At 35.9% G+C, this 15,669-nt stretch overlaps 1 protein-coding gene across 3 annotated transcripts in view; it reads right to left on the bottom strand.

Moving 5' to 3' along the window:
- Positions 1 to 15,669, bottom strand: part of PIK3C2G (phosphatidylinositol-4-phosphate 3-kinase catalytic subunit type 2 gamma) — a 358,923-nt gene that overhangs the window by 95,141 nt on the left and 248,113 nt on the right. The window lies entirely within an intron of this gene.

The following is a 15,669-nucleotide window of genomic DNA, read 5'->3' as shown; positions in this document are numbered from 1 at the left end:
AAGGTTATACCTGTCTAAGAATATGTCCAATTCTTCCAGGTTGTCCATTTTATTGGCATAGAGTTGCTTGTAGTAGTCTCTTAGGATGCTTTGTATTTCGGCAGTGTCTGTTGTAACTTCTTTTTCATTCCTAATTTTATTGATTTGAGTCCTCTCCCTCTTTTTCTTGATCAGTCTGGCTATGGTTTATCAATTTTGTTTATCTTCTCAAAGAACTAGCTTTTAGTTTTATTGATCTTTGCTATTGTTTTCTTTGTGTCTCTTTCATTTATTTCTGCTCTTATCTTTATGATTTCTTTCCTTCTGCTAACTTTGGGTTTTGTTTGTTCTTCTTTCTCTAGTTCCTTTAGGTGTAAGGTTAGATTGTTTATTTGAGATTTTTCTTGTTTCTTGAGGTAGGCTTGTATCTCTATAAACTTCCCTCTTAGAACTGCTTTTGCTGCATCCCATAGGTTTTGGATCGTCGTGTTTTCATTGTCATTTGTCTCTAGGTATTTTTTTATTTCCTCTTTGATTTCTTCAGTGATCTCTTGGTTATTTAGTAACGTATTGTTTAGCCTCCATGTGTTTTTGTTTTTTACGTTTTTTTCCCTGTAATTCATTTCTAATCTCATAACGTTGTGGTCAGAAAAGATGCTTGACGTGATTTCAATTTTCTTAAATTTACTGAGGCGTGATTTGTGACCCAAGATATGATCTATCCTGGAGAATGTTCCATGAGCACTTGAGAAGAAAGTGTAATCTGCTGTACTTGGATGGAATGTCCTATAAATATCAATTAAGTCCATCTTGTTTAATGTGTCATTTAAAGCTTTGTTTCCTTATTTAGTTTCATTCTGGATGATCTGTCCATTGTTGAAAGTGGGGTGTTAAAGTCACCTACTAGTATTGTGTTACTGTCGATTTCCCCTTTTATGGCTGTTAGCATTTGCTTTATGTATTGAGGTGCTCTTATGTTGAGTGCATAAGTATTTTCAATTGTTATATCTTCCTCTTGGATTCACCCCTTGATCTTTATGTAGTGTCCTTCTTTTGCCTCTTGTAATAGTCTTTATTTTAAAGTCTGTGTTGTCTGATGTGAGAATTGCTACCTCAGCTTTCTTTTGATTTCCATCTGCATGGAATATCTATTTCCATCCTCTCACTTTCATTCTGTATGTGTCTCCAGGTCTGAAGTAGGTTTCTTGTAGACAACATATATATGGGTCTTGTTTTTGTATCCATTCAACCCATCTATGTCTTTTGGAGGGAGCATTTAATCCATTTATATTTAAGGTAGTTATCAATATGTATGTTCCTATTACCATTTTCTTAATTGTTTTGGGTTTGTTATTGTCGGTCTTTTCCTTCTCTTGTGTTTCCTGCCTAGAGAATTTCCTTTAGCATTTGTTGTAAAGCTGGTTTGGTGGTTTGAATTATCTTAGCTTTTGCTTGTCTGTAAAAGTTTTAATTTCTCTGTCGAATGTGAATGAGATCCTTGCTGGGTAGAGCAATCTTGGTTGCAGGTTTTTTCCTTTCATCACTTTAAATATGTACTGCCACTCCATTCTGTCTTGCAGAGTTTCTGCTGAAGGACCAGGTGTTAACCTTATGTGGATTCCCTTGTATGTTATTTGTTGTTTTTCCCTTGCTGCTTTTAATATTTTTTCTTTATATTTAATTTTTGATAGTTTGATTAATACGTGTCTTGGTGTGTTTCTCCTTGGATTTATACTGTATGGGCCTCTCTGTGCTTCCTGGACTTGTTTGACTATTTCCTTTCCCGTATTAGGGAAGTTTTCAACTATAATCTCTTCAAATAGTTTCTCAGTCCCTTTCTTTTTCTCTTCTTCTTCTGGGACCCCTATAATTCGAATGTTGGTGCATTTAATGTTGTCCCAGCGGTCTCTGAGACTGTCTTCACTTCTTTTCATTCTTTTTTCTTTGTTCTGCATGGCAGCAGTTATTTCCACTGTTTTATCCTCCAGATCACTTATCCCTTCTTCTGCCTCAGTTATTCTGCTATTGATTCCTTCTAGAGAATTTAAAATTTCATTTATTGTGTTGTTCATCGTTGTTTATTTGCTCTTTAGTTCTTCTAAGTCCTTATTAAACGTTTCTTGTATTTTCTCCATTCTATTTCCAAGATTTTGGATATCTTTACTATCATTACTCTGAATTCTTTTTCAGGTAGACTGCCTATTTCCTCTTTATTTGTTTGGTCTGCTGGGTTTTTACCTTGCTCCTTCATCTGCTGTGTGTTTCTCTGTCTTCTCATTTTGCTTAACTTACTGTATTTGGCATCTCCTTTTCGCAGGTTGCAGGTTCGTAGTTCTTGTTGTTTTTGGTGTCTGCTCTCAGTGCCTAAGGTTGGTTTAGTGGGTTGTGTAGGCTTACTGGTGGAGGGGACTGGTGCCTGTGCTCTGGTGGATGAGGCTGGATCTTGCCTTTTTGGTTGGCAGGACCGTGTCCAGTGGTGTGTTTTGGGGTGTCTGTGAACTTATTATGATTTTAGGAAGCCTCTCTGCTAATGGGTGGGGCTGTGTTCCTGTCTTGCTAGTTGTTTGTCATAAGGTGTCCAGCATTGTAGCTTGCTGGTCATTGAGTGGAGCTTCGTCTTAGTGTTCAGATGGAGATCTCTGGGAGATCTTTCGCCATTTGATATTACATGGAGCTGGGAGGTCTCTGGTGGACCAATGTCCTGAACTCAGCTCTCTCGCTTCAGAGGCACAGGCCTGACACCTAGCTGGAGCACCAAGACCTTGTCAGCCACATGGCTCATAGCACATGCTGAACTTTAGGCCTTTCTGATACTGTTTTGATATATTACTTTGGTTTTATTTTTCAGGAAGTTCTTCATATGTATACTGGATCTTTATTGACTTCATTTCTTTTTGTTTTTAAGGCCCTCCTTTGTTTTTTTTTTCATCTTTTTTTTCTCTGGAGGTATTATCTATTGTGCTGTTTTTATTTTCTTCCGTGTTCTTTCTAGTTTACTATTTTTAAAAGTATGCTTTCTTTTATTTTCTAATTTTTTGGAGGTTCAATCACTTCATTTCTGAGTTTTCTCTAATTGTAATCTATATTGTTCCAGCATATTTTATCATTTTCTTAATTTCTTTTAGATCAATTTGAAATATAAGGATACAGTTTATCCCTTGTTAGGAATGTCTTTCTTGCATATTTTCATTGAAGAGATTTTATTTTGCATCTTATTTCTTTTTTAAAATTATAATTCTGTATGACATTCAGATATGATCCATTTTGCTTACTCATTTTAATATAAAATTAAACTTTCAGGAAGGAGTAGAGGGTTTTCAAGGGTCTGAAGCTTTCTTTTCTGTTGCTATCACAGTGGTAAAAACACTGTTTCATACTTTCTGAGATATTCCTCTTTGGCTTCTCTCTTTGCCCCCAATTTTTTCTGGATTGTGGTTTTCCTTTGCTCCTATGATCTTTCTCCTTTCATTTGGATTATAGTTCCAGCAGTTTCTCTTCAGCATACGACTTTTTCTAGGCAGGAATCACCAGTTGCCTTTGAGAGTTTATAGACTTCTCCAACCTTTTCAGATTTGCCATGGAACCTTTGCCCTTTCTTGTGAATTGAAGTGTGTAAAAATCCTTCCCAGTTTCAGCTGCTAAACAGCTTATCAAATGGACCCGCTCAGGTTTCCAGTGAGTACCTGTGGGCTCTGTGGAGTCCTGTTCTCAGGTCAATCAGATTAACATGTTGCTTCCTTAGCTTCCTCCCATAAGATGCTGTTACAAAAGTCTTGTAACTTGATTTGCCCCATCTGCTTGTATTTTAGGGTTCTTAGGAATACCTTGTTACTTAGTTTTCTTGTAGATGTTGCCCGTAGTTTTGGGGTTTTGCTACCCTGTTTGATCTGTTTTATGGAAGAAATTCCAGGGACACTAAAAAACTTGATTTTTTAAAAATAATATATAATTCAAGCCATACAGTAAAATATTAAGTAAAATGTGAAAAGTTCCCTTCATCCATCTTCCGTTGTCACTCTCCTCCCCCAAAATAACTACTACGAACAATATGGTAGTATTCTTTTGAGCTTTCTCTATACACTTGCGCAAACCAACAGACACACAGCCAGACACACTACTCTTACTCCTGTTACATGCCAGGTGCATGTTGGGATATAGCAATGAAAACAAAAACAGACAGAAATGTCTCCCCTTAGAGAGATTATATAATGTGGAATTCAGACCATAATGAAATAACCATGTAAAAATATAGGATTTGAGAAAGTAATATATACCATAGAGGAAACTAAAATAGAAATTGGGGAGAGGGAATATGGGGTAGGGAACAGTGTTGCAATTTTAAGTAGGATGGTCAGGCATAGTCTCACTAAAAAGAGAGTTGAATGATTTGACAAAAGCCTTAATTTGCCAAGAGCATAGGCCACGGAAATTTCTGATAGAGGAAATTCTAAGCAGAAACAACAGCTCATCCAGAAGCTCAGAGGTAGATGGATGACTGGTGATTAACAGACAGCAAAGAACAGCAGAGTGGCTGACAGAGTGAGGAGCGGAAGAAGGGAAACAGACAGATAAAGGGAACATGATTTTGTAAGAATTTTGAAGTTGTGTGAGATGGAAGTAACAAAGACAGGAGTCAAAAATCACAATTACATGAAATGTTGTAATTTGCTTTTTTAACTTAGTAATATGTTCTGGAAGAAAAACTTTATAGCAACTCATGCATAGTAAGTGGCCCCAAAATATATGTTGAATGAACAATCTAATTCAGAAAATAGAGTTAACTTATTTTTTTTTAATGATCTATCTGGAAGTATAGATGTACAATGATTAATTTAACCAATTTTGTTTTTTCATTGCAAAGACCATTCTTTCCTTACTGATTCAACTTTGTCCAGTACCAAGGGTATATATGTACATAGGCTTGTTTCTGGCCTCTTCGTTCTGTTGTACTCTTCAATTTGTCTATCTCTGGGTTAATACAACACTTTCTTAAATAGCTAGAACTTATAATAAATCTTGAAAATTCTTTTACCTTGTTCTTTTTCAGGTTTTTTTTCATGATTTTAGGTCCTTTGACTTCCCGAATATATTTTAGAATCACCTTATCAAGCTTACCAATACACAAAATAAATGTGTAAGGATTTGTGTGACATTTCATTAAACTATAAATTAATTTGGGAAGAATCAACATCTCTGCAGTATTGAGACACGCAACCACTAAACATGGCATATTTCTCCATTTAGTTGGGTCTTATTTTACATCTTTCTGTATAATTTTAGAATTTTTTTCTGTGGATGTTTTCCATATCTTTTGTTGGATTTATTGTGAATTGTAAATTCTAGCTTTTTCTAAATTTTATTTTAACTAATTATTTGTTAATATATGAATAGATTTTTAAGTCATTAATTCTAACAATACACTGTATATTCTTTTGAAATTTGCATGGACACAGTCATGTTATCTGCAAATAATGACAGAGTTTTCTGTCACCCTTTGCACTGCTAAGACCTCCAGTTCAATGTTAAATGGAAGTGGTGATAGCAGGCATTTTTCATTTGTTTGATTACAGAGGAAAAGCTTTTAATGTTTTACCGCTAAGTATAATGTTTTCTGTAGGTTTTTAGCTACAGGTTTAAGGACATTCCTTTCTATTTCTAGAGAGTTTTAAAATAATGAGTGATTCTAAATTTTAATAACTGAATTTTCTGTATCTATTTAGGTGATCATATAATATTCCCTCTCTAATTTTTTCATTACTGAGTGTTGAATGTTTATCTTGCAACCACTTACTGTACTAAATTCTTATTTCAAAAATTTAAAAAAAATTATATGGAATTGTTTTATTTGTTTTCTTATTCAAGTGGAAAATAACAATATAACAAAGCTTAAATATAGAGCTTTACTAACAAGATAGAGGCATTATTATATTTTTCCTGACATTAATGGGAATGCTTATAATTTTTCACTTAAAAAAGTATGTTTATCTAAGTTTCCTTCTATTCTGAGCTTACTAAAATATTTCCATGAGGAATATATGTTGAATGTAATCAAACACTGCTTTTCTTGGTTGGCATCTATCAAAGTTACCAAGCAATGCCTTCTTTACAACAAATCAGCCATGCCCTCAAAGTTAAAAATGTAGTTCAATAATGTTTAATAATTTCCCCCTCATTTTTATAAAACTTCAAGCCCATTTATCTTGTTCTGGTATTAGACCTAAAAAAAAATCCAAAATTTTCCATTATTATACATCAACATTGGACAAAATTTGCTATGAAGGGTTAAAATATGACCCTGATCATTATTCATTTCCACAGTGTTCATTATTTTTAAAGATGTCCTTTGACTTTATGAATTTATGGGTACATAGTGCAGTATAAAACATTCATTTCTTTCTTTATCAGTAGTTCAAAGACATGAAGGTAATAATAGCAGTAAGAGTAAAATACTAATCATGATTTACAGAGACCCTACCATTCTCTCACTCATTCAACAAATAGTTACTGAGCATATTTTATGTGTTGAGGTGGAAAGCTCTAGGATGATAGCATGTACTCACTTTTCATGAAGGTAGGCTTATGAACCATAATTCTTAAGTTCTGATGTACTCACACTCACATAATCTCAACTATGTCTAGGCCTTATTCTTACATTGCCCAGCAGTTAAGATGCAAGAAAACTGGAGATGAAGGATGAACTTTTACGATAAACTTAGAGTTTTAATGCAGACTTTCATCTAAATGCATCTCCAGTTTCTCAAGTGGCAGATTTAACAGGTCAGATAAAATAATGTTGTTAAATATGACCCAATTTAGGACTGGGGACCTGAAAGCAGTAAGTTTCAGGCCTCTACGAGGATCTGATTTATCCAAGAGGCAGCTCTCTGATTTATCTATTTTAATGGCAGCTTCAGCTGGATTATGCTTTGGAGTATCCTTATGTTATAAATCCAAAGCAGCATGTAGAAGGATTCAGTTCTCAAATTTCCTAAGGAAATCCTCCAGGCAGTCTTGATAAACACTTCTAACTTCCTGCTAGGCACTGTTCTTTGTACTGGGACATAGAGGTGAAGGAGAGAAATCAGATTTCTGCCCTCAGGGAGTATATATCCTTTGGCAGGCACTGCACTAAATGCCTTATGTTAATCTTTTCATCCTTAGAGGTGAGCAGTAAAATTATTTTGGCAACAGATAAGAAAAAGACCTCGAGAGGTTAAATGCATACCAAAGGTGACATCATTTAGAAAGTAGCAAGGAAAAATTCTAACACATTTAGAAAGTCTTTGCTCTCATTGTGGATTATTTATAATGAACAGTCTTCCAACTTTGTCTTTAAGTGAAAAATAAGCCAATAAATGAGTATGGAATTCCCAGGTGGAACAAAGTCACTAAAACAACGATCCTTTAATTTTTACATAGGAATAACCCTTAGACAGAAAAAAAAAAAAATTAACAGTATTTCTTGCATCTAGGGAACACAGTCCAAAGGGGCATACATTAAGATAAAATTTCTTAAGCCATAGGTCCCATCTTAAACATGTGTACAAATTGTATCCTACTTCAGAACAGATGTGCCTTTTTATAGGATACAAATATTTTAAATTGCTTATCATCAGAAACAACTGCTACTAATAGGTTTCCTAGCTATGTGTGTGTGAATGGGCAATGGAGTTTATCAGTCTCAGAAAACTGGGTTAAATCCAAGATGTCTAATCTTTCACATCAGGTTTAGCCTATAGGCAGATTTGTTTCCTCAGGTTAAATATTATATTTTTTGAACTCACATTTATATTAATATGTGACTACAAATGGCAAACGTTTCTTTTCGTTTTTTTTTAAACACCTTTATTAGAGCATAATTGGCAAACGTTTCCAACTGCTTCATGAACTACATCAGAGTAACCATTGAAGAGAGATGCCTAAATGTGTGGAGTGGCGATCAAGAGAAGGTTCTCGGGCAACCCTTGACAGGAATTTCAACAAGAGCATATTTCTGTTGCTGAAGTCGTTGATATCATTTTGCGGTTTGATAGAACACTGACCTATTTCACTGGTCAGTTTCTTTAAGAGTCACAGGGAAATATTTCTCAAGTGACTTTTTCTGTGAAGGAATTTGCATGAGAATGTTCTTATTTTACCATTGACACTGTAATTTTATCATATATAAATGGAAGAGTTTCAAGTGACTCACACTCCCCATGAACAAATTTCTTCATCTAACTCTCAAACTTCATTTTTGCTGCAGTGAGTGATTTTGGCACATGTAAAGAAGACATTACTTTTCCTTTTCTTTTTTGTATTGGAGTTACTGAGTGTCTAGCTCTGAGAGTCATTCTTAACTATTCAGAGGGAACAATGAATTAATACAACTTTGTCATAATTTCTTTTATTCCATGAAGAAAAATAATGGTTCAGTGTTGAATTTGTAATCTATAATATATCTGACCAGTACTTTCTCATAGCTAAACCAATAAAAAATGCTATCAAGATAATTCCTATTTTGTTACAAATTTATATTGGACCAATAAGTATTCAGAATTACTCAAAATATTTTTTAACCAAAAAATTAACATTTTAAATGAATTCAATGAATAATCATTGCTGATGCAGTCTTAGTACACAATTTTTTAAAAAGTTCCTCTCTATGCACTTTTATTTAAAAAAATTCAAGGTTGTCTGACATGGGAAAGAGAGCACCTGATGGTTTTGGTTGCATATTTACGTAACATGTATGTACATTTGTGTGAAGACAAAAATTTAAGCTTCACGTTCTAATCTTTTAAATAAAACAGATACTAAAAAAGGGTATCTCATGTTAATCCTTGTAGCTTTGATGGCACGGTACCCTAATTTGGGAAACACAACTTTAAGCATTTAGATTTTTTTTACTATATTCTTTCAACTAATCCAAAGACACTACAGTTAAAGAACATCTGTATTATCTGAGATTATCAGTTTTGTATGTAGGACTTTTTTTTCCATATGATTTTGTTTAGGGTCCTGGGAAGAGCACCCATTATGCAAGAAATCAATTTTGTTCTCTTTTGAACTCATCAGTTCTGCCCGTGATCCAAGAAATTCAATTAGCTTTCAGTCATTTCATCTAGGAAACATAGTTGATGACTAGACCATGCCATTCCCTGGGATTATCGATAGAATCAAAGGAAGTAACATATAAAAAGTTATTGGAAATAGAATAATATTATGCAAATATTATTTCAGAAAGCTTACTACCAAATAAGTAAAAAAAATGAATATATATATGAGCCCAAAAGGTAGTAAACTACAGATAGAGAGATACAAAGGAAAACACATGTACAGATTTATGGCTCTGTGAAAACTGACTTGTGGTAAACTCTTTTGAAATCCTCTTTCAAATCCTTTTGAAAGAGATGTTAGGGATTAAAACAAGAGGCAACTTTAGAGTTTCTTATCTTTTTCTCTTTTCTTTTCACTTTTTCTCCTGCTTCATAGTTTAGAACTTGGCTTAAAAAATGAAAGATTTTGATGTTTTCCAAGTTGAAGTTTCTAGTCTTCATAGTTCATCTACAAGGTCAGCAAGTCTTATGCAAATGTCATCACAGGCCCCTAACTGCATACGAACAAGAATTCCAGGCTCCATGGCTTTGAATACAATAAGTAATTCCTACACTTTCTTATGGAGGCTCCTTACAAAATTTAGCCAAATCAGAGCAAATGGAATAAAGAAACTAGGGAAATATTGATGGGCTGGTCTTACTATGTATAAGTACCATGCCAGTGAAATGACATTCCAGGCTTCTATCCTCACCTCCCCTCCAAAAGCTACCTTATTTTATTGATGTATTGTAAAAGCTGTCATATCTGCAGTTTAAAAAACGTAGTTTAAAAAGTCAATTTAGTTCAGATTAGTGCTTATAATGAAATTTTTTAAAATGGGAAACTATCACAACGAAAGGAGAAATGCCACTTATTTTAACTTGCATTTCCCTTTGAATCTGCTTTCTTCATTTAAGGAAAGTTGGACGTCATGATTGTTAGTTCCTCTAGGTTCTGTTTTTTTGTTTGTTTGTTTTTTCTTACGAGTATTTATTTCTGTAGGTATCCACGGTTAAGCTAAGGCAAAGAAAAACTTTGACCCACATTTATGGAATTACAACAATCCATGAGATGACAATTTGCAAAGTACTAAAAAAAAATCAAGAAACTTTAATGATAAAAGAACCCAGGGATCTGCATTCCTGTCCTGTACTCCGTTTCTCAATTCTGAAGAGAAACCAGATAGAAAGCCATTGAATTATGTTTTGAGACATTTGAGCATAAAGAGTCTTGTCTCACCCTATAGCCGTGAGAAATAAACAGGAAGGAATACAGGGAAAACTGGGAATTTCTGGCATTGTGTCTGCACACTCTAGGTGGCTCAGAGATTCTGACTCCTGTGTTTGTGAAGTGAAGTCCAGAAGCACTCTCTCTGGATGCTATCAACATTTTCAGCAGCTTCACAGTTGTACTTGTTGGGACAGTCATTGTGTCTGCTCTTCCCAATGGCCCCTCATAATTAAGACTGTTCTTTCTAAAGCTCAAAGTTCAGAGAAGAAGCTCCAGGCTGTTCTTTGTGATGGGGTGGCCCATGTTAAGAATAAGGATGGGCAACAGAATCCATGATGGCTTGGCATGAAGGACCCTGTCCAGTAGGGTCAAAGGCAACTAGTTAAGTCAATTAGACTGTCTCTCTCTGGAATTTATATCAGAGAATACTGGCCAGTAGGGAAAAAGAAGTAGAATATGCTAGGTAGAGATAAGCAGAGGAGAAGGTCTTCATTTCCTTTAGAAACTGGTCGGCCATATTGGTTTCTGGAGTTTGTTACGTTACAGTTTGAGTCCACGTATACCCTGTTCCCCAAGGAAACCAGATAGAATCTAGTTCTTGCTATCAAAATACCTCACTAATGCAAATAATTTGTTATTCTGAAGTCTGGAGTTTTGTTTTGCTTCAAGCTGTCTTCAAGCTGCTCTTCTCTTTAGCTGAAGAGCAGGGGATCTTATACTTACTAAACCAAAGAATCTGCCTGGCAGGCCAAATGGAGTATAGGGGAATACATGGAAAATTTTCTTCTCACATTTCTGGAGGAGGAAATGGGTAAAGTAAAAAGCATAATCTGCATGTGGGAGGGGAGGTAGGCCAGGAAATTTATGCTTAATGGTCCGAGTCTGGTCTGTGAAATAGGTTATCTGTTTCTAAAGACAGCTAACCCGAGGTGTGAGAGTGATTGAAAATTCTGAAACAACCCATTTGGACGGCATTTTAATGGATGGTTGCCTTTGTTGCCTAGCAGTGGGCTCGGCAGAGATATTACATGAGAATATCAATTTGCAGGGACTGAGTCATGATACTTTCTTGACTCTATTCAACAGAACTCAGCTGCAAGGGGACTAAAAGAGTAAGGGAAGCAGAGAGAGGAGTTGGCAATGATGTGAAAAACCTTTGTGTCCAGTAAACCAATTTTATTTTCATTTTTCTCTAAATGCCATTCATTGTAATATAATTTTTTAATGCCACGCAGAGTACAGCATCCTCTGAAACTCTTATGATCAGCTCTTAACCCAGAATGTGAATACCCAAGAGTGAAGTAAGATCCTGTATTGTTCATAAATAGAGGACTCCCTCAGAGAGGCAGGAAAAGCCATTTCTTTCTTTCAAGTCTCAAACAGGGTCAAGAGGGGCAGCCTCTTAATGCTAATACTGTGGTCAGGACTAGGGCACTTAAGGTATCCACACATGCTGTGTCTCAGATGGCTTAGTCCTTATTCATGACCCACATCTGTGAGCTTAGTGGTGGTGGTGAGAGTGGGTGGATTTTTGTCTCATTTTTATCTGTATCTTAGTAGTATCCAAATAAAAAGTGGCATAAAACACTTTCAGCTTTTCAGAACAAAGAGAACAAGGTATTTAAATATACGGGGCCTCTCAAAAGTATATCCGAGTTAATGACACTCATTGAAGCACCAAGACCAATGTTGGATCCATTAATGAACTTGATTTCTTTTTTGGTAAATTATGTGCACTGACATTTGCACTTCAAGTTTTTCCTTAAGTTTTGATATCCATATAATGTCAGAGAACATAGCTTAAGATAACAGTATTATTTACACAGAAAAGTAAACAAGTGCACATAATTTTTAAGGTTCCCTTATTATTTTTAATTCACCAGCCTACTTTTATAAATTCACTCTATACATAATGTTTAAGAATTAACAAAAGAAATATTGTATAATTTTCTTTAGAATTTTAAATATCTAAATAACAGAGAGTTTAAGTAACTTTTTTAAATGGTAAAGAATCACAGTCACATTCAACTGAGGCTTCTTGAACCTCAATAATAGGTTCTTCAAAGTGCTGGATGGAATGTGTGATAGAAAAGATCCTCAACATTTGATCTACATATGCTGACCAAGGAACTTAGAGAAGAGCTGAAAAGGAAATATCAAAACATATTAAATCATATCTAAAAAATAAAGGTACATAATTGAGATTTTAGGATAAAAGATACTACTGAGACAGGCTCTTGGAAATTAATGGTAGGGTGAGTCTCATGGGAGATTTCTCTGAGAAGAAAAGTGGAAAACAATATAGAGAGGTTCAAGGCACCTGGTAATGGGTCAAACAGAAAAAAGAAGGAAGGTGACAGCCTTGGCATCATTAGTCAAATTATCCCATGGGGGTCTCCCAGGGCAGTCGTTATAGCAGATCCTGAACCAAACACCCAGGGGACACTTGGTGGTAGCACAGAGATAATAGTTCTGGGAAGGGACTCTGTCCACCAAGGCTCGGGATATTCAGGAAGGAGGATTAGTGCCCAAGGAAGGTTACAGGGTCACCTTGGTGAAACTGCAGCCAACATGGGCTCTGAGGAACCTTGAGAAAACTGTGGTCTGAATTATGAAGCAGCACATACCCGGAAGCCTGCATATGGGAGGGGTGGATTTGAGCACACAGGGTAGAATTTAAGACCCCACACTCTGGAGCATGACTCCTGGATTCGAATTGTGGCTTTGTCTCCTGCAGGCTGTATCCTCTGGCAAATCATTTTATTTCTCTGGGGTCTCAATTTCCTAATCTAAAAATGTAGATAAAAGTGATACTACCTCATAGACTTGTTATGATGATTAAATAAGTTACTGTATGAAAAGTACTTAGAGTAAGGCTTGAAATATAAGAAGCACTGTATTAAATGTTAGCCATTGTTATATGACTTCTATACACTTAATGTTTCATGTTTAAATTGTATTTTCTGTTAAATTAAACTTTTTAATATATTTTAAGGGACTAGAACTTGTTTCACATTCAGATACTTTTGGACTTTTGGAAGTGGGGAAGAGGGAATATGTCCACTGCTTTACTTGGGACATACTGATATAACCAACAAGCATATTTACTTAGGTGATATACTAGACAGTATGTAATTCAGTAATAAATGAAGCATATCATGAAATAATTCATGTTCTGTAGAATTAAAGAAGAAAAGAGTAGTTGGTACTAGAATAATCTGAGAAGATTTTGTGGATGAGGTCCAGAGTCTCAAGGGATGGGTAGGACTGAATCAGACCTAGATCAGACACCCCCTCTATTCTAGTAATTTTATGATTCTTAGGGAGCGTTTTTGATGAGGCTATGCATGTGAGTTAAACAGACAAAGCAGGAATGAATGTATATTGACAACGTGATCTATCCTGACAAGAATTCATCTGGGAATAATAGAGGTGGTGTGGATGAACCTTGATAAAGACAATCAAATTTATAAGGTCCTCAAAAGTAAGAGGTAAGAAATGGCAAGTCAAAGACAATTATTGAAGAGAAATGACGTGCCCTAATTTAGATGACTAGATGCCTTTTAAGTCTGCCATGGAGAACAAGTTATTTACCATAAAGTTGTATTTAATTAACAGAACATACTACATAACATCTGAAAGTGAGAAAACTAGCCTGGCAGAGATATGCAGGCAGGATAATGAGGTCTAGCTCACTGCTAGGAAGATACTGGCTTCAGCTCTATTTGCTGTATTAGTTCACATCCTCTTAAACAGGAAGGGAAGCATGAGTCAACAGAGGCAAGCTCACCCATCTCTAAGACTCTGCCCCTTACAGATCTGAGTGTGTCAGATGAAGTTGGAGGATGTGGAGGGATGGGACTCCGGCAGACAAATAAAGCCTATTTACCTTTTTCCTGTGGTCATGGCCTGAAAGAGCTTTTTTCGTCCAATATATAGTTTTCTCCTATGTTTTAAATTGTAGGAGGGATAATTTGTGAACTGCAGCACTATGATTGCTTTGTCCAAGCAATGACATATCAAACACAGGTTGCAGCCCAATCACGTTTTTAACCTCCACCTTTCCTGGCCCTCTCTATGCTCCTCCCGTATCTCCCCACCCTGTCTCAATGACATGTCAATAATTGTGCCTGCCTTACTGCCGCCCACTTTAAAGAAAGGCATCCCGGTCAGACCCTGATGGGATAGCCTGAGGGGACTATTTTTGGTACCATATTAACCCATCCACCTCGGGTATAGTTAATGGGACAAGGGATGGCAGCTAGACTGAAAGGCTGATTCCTACTCATGAGATCCCCAGAGCTCTCTTGAACTCCGAAGGACCTTCCAGGCTCTGTGACAGATGTCCTTCTGCTTTTCCTGAGGCAGGCTGTCAGCCCTTCCTTGGGATTTCTCATACAAGTCCCTTGTCTCCATTAGTTGAGGCAACTTGCGAGTCCCTCATCCTTGAAACCAAGGATCTGAAACAGCTCTGCCAGTCTTCAAGCTAGTGTCTTTGGCCACAGACAGTTGTCAACTAATATTTGTAGTTTTCTAAGTGGATATAAACAAAAGCTTCTTTCAGAGGTAACTTTACTATTAAAGGGCATTTTCAAGACTCAAAAAACCTACCAGACTCACCGAAAGAATTTCTAATGGTAGAATTTCAGAAACAAACCAGATAGCAGGAAAGAATATTTTTGGCAGGGGCTCTGCCTGGAGTTCCTTAATCATATATACTTTCCAACGGTAAATGTTGAAAAAACCCTAGAGCATGCGATCAAAGTCTTAGCTTTGGGCCCTAGTCCTAGCTCTATTTCTTGCTACTTCTTTTAATCGTGGGCAAGCCTCTTAATTCTTTGGATCTCGGTTTTCTAGTTTGCATATTTATTGTCAGAATAAATTAACTATAAGGGCTCTTCCTGCTCTAATATTCTGTGATTCTGTCATATTGCTTCTACTCAACCACAAGAGCAGCCTATACATTCAAGTTCATGAAACAGAGATTCCTTGCAAAAGTGAAATTCTCCAAGTGTTTAGGACATGCATCCCCTTGAACTCCCCTGACTCCCTTGGAATGGAGACAGATTCTGCACTATACATTCTGGAAAAAGGAGAGAAAAGTAATACCTGTGTGGGAACTATAAGTACTGTTTTCTTCAAAAGGGCAGCGCATATATCTATTAAAAACTATAATTTGTGTTTCCAAATTTCCAGTTGAAAATATTAGAAAAATTAAAAATTAGACTCAAATAAGTTTCAATATCAAGAAATTATAGGAAAGGACACTGTATTTCTCTATTTAAAATATTTACTAGGATAATAATTACAGCTAACATTTATTGAGCACCTAAAATTTGCTAGCAATTTTGCTATACATTCAAAAACTGAAGTTCAAAAGAA

Source organism: Balaenoptera ricei, chromosome 10 (genome assembly GCF_028023285.1).
Source record: "Balaenoptera ricei isolate mBalRic1 chromosome 10, mBalRic1.hap2, whole genome shotgun sequence".
NCBI classification, from domain to species: Eukaryota; Metazoa; Chordata; class Mammalia; order Artiodactyla; family Balaenopteridae; genus Balaenoptera; species Balaenoptera ricei.
This window is presented reverse-complemented; position numbering and strand designations above follow the sequence as displayed.